General features: G+C 34.6%; 1 protein-coding gene across 1 annotated transcript in view; it reads left to right on the top strand.

Annotated features, from left to right (window-relative positions):
* Nucleotides 1–431: 431 nt before the first annotated feature.
* The window catches only part of LOC143234109 (uncharacterized), a 66,962-nt gene continuing 60,071 nt past the window's right edge, over nucleotides 432–7,322 (top strand). The window contains exon 1 of the mRNA XM_076471184.1: nucleotides 432–647. The gene's annotated coding sequence lies outside the window, so the exon portion shown is untranslated. The remainder of the gene's footprint in view (nucleotides 648–7,322) is intronic.

Below are 7,322 nucleotides of genomic sequence, written 5' to 3'. Positions count from 1 at the left end.
ATACTAATTTTATTAATTAACACTTTGTCCATCATTTCACATTATGAGCTAACATAAAATATATGGAATGATTTTCTACAAACTCTATGAAATTTAGGTTAGAAATCTTTCTTTGTCAGTTATTTTATATACATGTGTTATCTAAATAAACTATGCCTAAAAGTTATTTTATGAGCAAAAAATGGTGTCAGTTAAGGAGTTAACCTAACGCTCTGACTATATATATATTTACGAAGTTGAAGTAATTGTTTGCTTTTTCTAGCACCTAGGAATTATGAACGACTTTAACATAAAACTAGCGCACTGTGTATGTTCACCTCACTGTCGTCATTATCAGTGATTACAAAGCGTATAGAAGGATTTAAGATACACTGTAGTTAGAAATCAGTGGGCAGCGTTTGTCAGTCTTCCTCTCTGGGCGCTTTGTCACTAGCCACTAGCAGTGTCTCGTGGTAACAAGGCCGCGTTAAGTAAGTAGAGTTACTCAAGACGTTGTGTGCGTTGGGAAGTTAATACGAGTCACAGAAGCAAGCTGAAGTAGATGTGGAAGAAACGGGCTCATGTGACTTATTGTACTTTGTCGTGTGAGGGAGTCAAGACATCATCGTTGTAAGACGTCACTCACAAGATTGGTAGTACATATCTTGGTAAGAAAATAATACTGACGTTTTATATTAATCAACTGAAAATGCCTTATTTCTGCGTTTTCAGTTATCTTAAACGTTTATTGGAAAACACGTTAATTTTGAAAGTAAATACTTGGAAACGTAAGGATTATTATATTACTGTGGCAATACGAAGGACAGCAACTTTTTATTGTCTATACATAAAGAGTGTATTTTTTGTCATCGACAAAATTGTAAAATTTATGGAAAAGAGAAAGCGGGACTTGGATATTCTCAGAGTTCTGTATTCTATACGCGATAGATTTTGGCGCATTCAACGTGTTTCCATCTTATTCTCAAAGCATTCCATATGGGTATTATTAAACTTATGAATTAGTGCATTGTTATCATTATGTTTCTTTAAAATACGATCGCATACTAGTAATAACACTGGTATACAAAGTTAACTACATGTTTGCTCGGTTTGTTATTATTTCATACTTTTATTTCTGGCGTATTTGCTATCCTGTTTTCATCAGAATTTACAAATAGGAACAGTGAAAACGCCTAAACTATTTGTCGCCAAAAAGATTAATACTTAGCTCTGGTTCAGACATAGCTATGGACAGTGACCATTAGATGTTGTCACAGTTAGCCAATTTTGGTACAGCTGGCTCTCAAGAAACACGAATGTAGCCACCAGTTGGTATTATTGAAAACGTTATTATTGTATTAGGCCTAACCCACCCTGTGATTTATGACTGTTCCTCTTCTTCAAGCGCTACAGAAAAGAACGCTTAAACATTAAACTTCCCTCCTGTAAAACACACAACACGAGCCACATTTTCGTGGTTAAAAGTCCTAAAGCTGGCACCACAGTTCCTGAAATAATCCACGAGTGCTCCAGCATAGATAAATCTTATTCTAAAGCGATTCTATTATAGCACTTAGAAACATGATATCAGCCAAGCGAGATGTAATTACATGTAGCAAAACTACTAGGGCTAATTGAATAGAACTGTACTAGAGAATGATATATTTTATCCATAAGCTTGTACCTAAATAAAATCGTTCGAATAATTTGGAAATCAAATACTATGATTTAAAATTGAACTTGAGGAAACAATATTGGTGTGCCTGCAGATAACAGAGAAAATTTCATTATTGAAATGTTAAATTTGCGCCTGTTTTTTGTGATAAGGAAAATGGAAGACAAGAAGTGTTATTCTTTACTGTTTACTATTTTGTAGTTCCGGACGATTCCATGTCTTTACAAAATAGTTTTGTACGTTTTCTAAGATAAAAACCAACAGAAAGACGATCCTGACAAACACAAACATTCCAAGATTAATATTAAAACTTCGCCGTTTGAAAGACAGTAGGTCATCCTGAAACATTTAGAAATCAATAAGTAACAACTTCCAAGATTATTGTTCTAAAATAGGAGGTCAATCAGAAAGCACACATGTATAACAGATTCTAAAATGAACTCTTTATCCTTAAAAACTCAAAATGACATGATTCAGTTCTGTTTTGTTTTCCCCTTTATGACGTGGAAATTTAAATATATCTCCGCTACGTGTATTATGTAAGCATCAATAAATGTTTAATTGGCTTTTAGAATATGTAGCCTGCGGCTATATTTAGTATAAATCTAAGAGAAAGATGTTTTTTTCAAAGCAAGTTTACACAGGCAAGGAAACCTATTTTATTGGTGTTGAACAGCACATTTTGCCGTCTCTGGTCTTCTCTCGTGACGAACCATAATTGTCACATGAGGACGTAACTAATTATAAATAGTTTGTAAATCTCTAATTTAAAAAGAACCGTAGATTTGATTTGATTTCTCAGCACTGTATTCATTGTTGTTGTTTTGTTTGTTTCTTTAGCAATAAAGATTTTATTAGTTCAAATTTTTCGTTTACTAGAGTAGTTGCTGTATAAAAATAAAGGTGATGAAAAGATTACTTAAGTTCCGGCAGGGGGAAGATTTTGCTTAAATTAAATTTAAATCATGGTCAAGGTTCCCTTACTCATCTTGTTCTTTAAAAAATATAATAAAAGAAAGTCTTTCCAAGTATCTGTTTCAAATAATCACCAAAAACTGATTGGGGAATAAATCCGTGAAACATTCTCAGTAAAATTTAAAAATAACTTTTGGATAAAACATCAAAAATACTCGCGTTTATTAAGTCATACCAAATATAAACATAAAGAGAAAGACTTAACTTTCAAAGTTTAATACAGTATATCACTATTCATATAGCCGGGAGTAGTCTTGTGGTTAGTGTGTCGGACTGTAAAAACCGTTCGTGTCCCGTATTCAAAAACTCGTGCTCAGTATCTTAAAGCCGATAGTGCTTTATAAGAACATCTAAGAGTCAGCAGTGGTTTTTGTAACGCACTCTCGGCTTTACAATAAATGAGGCCTTCTTGATTTTTAACTGATACCGAGAAAGCTTCGTTTAGCTTTGCGAGCATATCCGAAACAAAGTGTTTTCTTATTTTAGCCTTCCAGGGGCACAGCGGCATGTCTTTGGACTAACAACATTAGAAATCGGATTTCAATACCCGTGGTGGGAAGAGCACAAATAGCCCATTGTGTTGCTTTGTGCTTACACTACAAACATCTATGCCTTTTTACGGAAGATAGAGATGGGATAAAAGCTGGATATTCAAAAGCGGAAATACCATTTCAGTGATGTCGAGAAAACCCACTTGTAGAGAAAAATATAAAAAAATATATAAAATATAAAGACGGCTCGTTTGGGTTGAGAAAATATTTTACGCAGAGGTACTTGGAAGAAAAGTTTATTTCAATGACACTTTTAAATCGTTTTGATTTAAATTTTGAAAGGTTGCTAACTATATTAAATAAATCTTCCAAATAAGCTTTCCATAACCATGTCAATATATCTATCTTTCAAAGTAAAAATATCATATTTTACATGTAACTTATGTTAAAGGGCGACAACAAATAAATATGACATTTATTTGTAGATTCAACAGTGAAGCTAAGGGTAAATAGTCGACACTACGTGATGCACGACATACACGTATTGAGTGCTTTTATCATCTCAATTCTGTAAAACAATTAGATTGTTCAACAACTACTGATAAAAAACTACAAACTGTGATCGAATTAGCTTCAACAACAATATTCTTGTTTTGGAAACAAATCTTGTTGTATAGACTAGTTGTTTCGCGAGCTGTAAAGATTCGTTATAGAACATGCTAGTTGCTTTAACGTTTTCTGCAGCCGCCCTCCAACCAATCATTATGCTGACATAAATCAACCAGAGACCAACACCGGGTCCTGACACGGTATAAGACACTTTACAAAGATGTGCCTGTCAACCGCTCGCTTTTTGCACGAGGATTTGGAAGTCAGTTGCAATTCTTTAGTTTTTTTCCCACGAGATGTTATCAACAGACTCTGTAATTATAGTGTCTTACAACAACTTTCTGTCCTGCGAGTTTCTAAGGCGGTGGGGGCTGGGAGGACTTAGAAGAAAAATATCACTAGATGCAAAGTTCGGAAAATTATGAATTACTTAAATCAGTTACGTTATTATTGTACTTTAGAAGTAAAATCAAACAAGTTCGACATCACTTTTTTGGTCTTTAATTAACAAAAAGAAGCCCATATCAAGGCTAAAAAATCTTGACATGGTAAAGCGAAATATTAGAGAACTAATCAGGTTTCATGCATCCCGAAATTTCAAAAACCTGCGTAATTAAGTAGTCTTTGCCTAATCAATATTTAATCAACACCAATATCTATTTTTCGAAAGAAAAGTTAACGCGTTAACGTTAGCGAAGTTTGGATTATTAAAAGTGCCTTAAAATAATTACCAAGTTACATAACTGTAAGCCCGGCATGACCAGGTGGGTTAAGGAGTTCGATTCGTAATCTGAGGGTCGCGGGCTCGAATACCCGTCGCAACAAACATGCTCGCCCTTTCAGCCGTGGGGGAGTTATAATGTGATAGTCAATTCCACTATTCGTTGGTAAAAGAGTAGCCCAAGAGTTGGCGGTGGATGGTCATGACTAGCTGCTTTCCCTCTAGTCTTGCAGTGCTAAATTAGGGACAGCTAACGCAGGTAGCTCTCGTGTAGCTTTGCGCGAAATTAAAAAAAACGAAACAAACATAACTCTAATAACTCTATTTACTCTATCATAAAACTTTCGAAAATTACAAGCAACAAAAAAACTACAAAGCAAAGCAATTATAATGTTAGATAAATAGGTATTAATAAATAGTTCGATACATAAGTATAAATAAGTATCAACTTCTGACCACAACAAGCTATTTACTTGGAACAAAATTAAAAAAACAACCCGGTGATCATCAGAGGGTATGAAAAACACATTTCTCAGGTTTCTACTGATAAAGATTAACATATATCGTTTCAACAGTTGGGTATCCTAGCTGCTAACGATGTTATAAACGTTCTTACTTATTTTGCTATGGCTTCATCCTTTAATTTGCTTTAAAGTCAAAAGTATCTCAAGCTTGGTTGTTTCGAATTAAGCTCAAAGCTACATAATGGCTGCCCACCACAGGTATCGAAACACGGTATATAGCGGTGATAGTCTGCAGACATACCGCTGTGCCACTAAACTCATTGTTGTGCTGTAGAATAGTTTGTTTCACGTGGCCATTTGTAAAGATATTTAAGTCTCAACAAACTTAACATTCGCAATATTTTATACACTGACAGCCAGATGTCACTCTTATGAAGAAATCTGAATTTGTTAGACCACCCCCGACTACATTAGAGACGATAGGGATATGGTGGTTGCCATGGAAACAATGAGATAAGTGTATCTGAGAGGAGCGGGGTTCATTGCCAATGAGGACGCTTCTCTGCCCTTGAACAAGGGAAAGTGATTAGTTGATCAAAGAAAGAGCACGTGTGAGGGCTAGTTTTGTAGTTGTGGGGGTAAATGGAAGACGATTGGAATTATTCCCGTAAATCGCAGTTTTCCTACTTAAAATTATGTTACTAACTACATATCATGTCAGGAGAAGCCAACAAAGTAGGAAAATAAAGATGTATTTCGATGTTTTAATTTTTTTAAAAAAATCAGTGTTCTATCTTTTCTTATCATTTTTTTACTATATCTTGCCGTATTAAATCCCGTTAGTGAAAACTAAATCATGGTCGAGGTTTCCTTCATCGTCTTTTCTTACAAATTATTATAAAAGAAAGTCTTTCCAAATATCGATTTCAAGTAATCACCAAAAATTGATGATTTCTCCAAGCCCATTCCCATGGCTGTGGTTTCGCTTCATATAGTACTTTATATGATTACGTATGGAGTTTTAATATTGAATGGCATGCTCATATAAGTGAATTAGTTATTGATATAGGCGTAATTTTCACAGGCGATGCAGGTGAAATGCCTTCCACACTTTTTCTCAGAATACCCTCATCCATATCCTAGCTACAAAAATTGCCTCCTCCTCATACTTTAGTTTGTTTTTATCGGAATACCCTCATACATATCCTAGCTACAAAAAGTGCATCCTTCCTACACAATAGATTTGTTTTGTTAGAATACCCTCATGTATATCCTAACTACAAAAACTGTCTCCTTCCATCTCGCACTTTAGTTTGTTTCTGTCAGAATACCCTCATACATATCCTAGCTACAAAAACTGCCTCCTCCTCACACTTTAGTTTGTTTTTGTTAGAATACCCTCATACATTTCCTGGCTACAAAAATGCCGCCCCCTCACACTTTAGTTTGTTTTTATCGGAATACCCTCATACATATCCTAGCTACAAAAACTGCATCCTTCCTACACAGTAGATTTGTTTTGTTAGAATACCCTCATGTATATCCTAACTACAAAAACTGCCTCCTTCCATCTCGCACTTTAGGAACCAAGTTACGCTACTGTTTAATTAATATTGTTTAAGTTTAGAAGAGAAACGCTATGAATCAAATACCCTATGGTTGACATTTCAGTATTTTTTCTGATTGTGTCGAACGGAACAAAGGTCCAACAAGAGACGAACTGGGAGGGTGGTGTGAGGAAGGCTTTATTTTATTAGTTCTGTTCAAATAAGCAAAATGAATCGCTAACTATTTTCATGACGGTTCTAAACACTCAGAGATAAAGTATATACTATTTATATTTCACAAATTAAGTTAAGAAAAGAAACTTTTCTATTTCCACCAGTCCTTTTCAGCAATAGGCAAATGTACAGAATATTTGTACTTTTCTACTAACTCTGTGTATTTGCATACGTATGTACAATCAGCCTCAAAAAACAAAATAAAAGGAACCAGACTGTTGCTAAGGTTATCAAAGAGCTAAGTGAGTTTATAAGTAATTCATGCAAAAACTGGATTCTGAGAACGCAGAGGAAAAATGTTATATTGGACTATTAACGTGTTAAAAAAAACACGAACATTTTAAACAGTTTCATTCAACCTGGCTGACTGCTCAGAATGAGGGCGTATAAAAGTCATGAAACACTGACCGTGGCGTGTGATATTTACCCTGGTCGAGATAAGAAGTTACAAATTAAGCACTTTGTGGCTGAAATCTATATCTTTAGTGACGAAACTTGAATACCCGCTATTGCTGTAACAATAAATATTGAGATTCTAGAACATCAAAATTTATTGCATACTATTCTATTTTCCTATTGAGTATGTACCAATATATAATTGTTATTTATTGTACAAACATGCTGTTA

The sequence above is a fragment of the Tachypleus tridentatus genome, chromosome 12, assembly GCF_004210375.1.
Source record: "Tachypleus tridentatus isolate NWPU-2018 chromosome 12, ASM421037v1, whole genome shotgun sequence".
In the NCBI taxonomy this organism is placed as follows: domain Eukaryota; kingdom Metazoa; phylum Arthropoda; class Merostomata; order Xiphosura; family Limulidae; genus Tachypleus; species Tachypleus tridentatus.
Note: the sequence above shows the minus strand (reverse complement) of the source record. Positions and strands in the feature narration are given on the sequence as shown.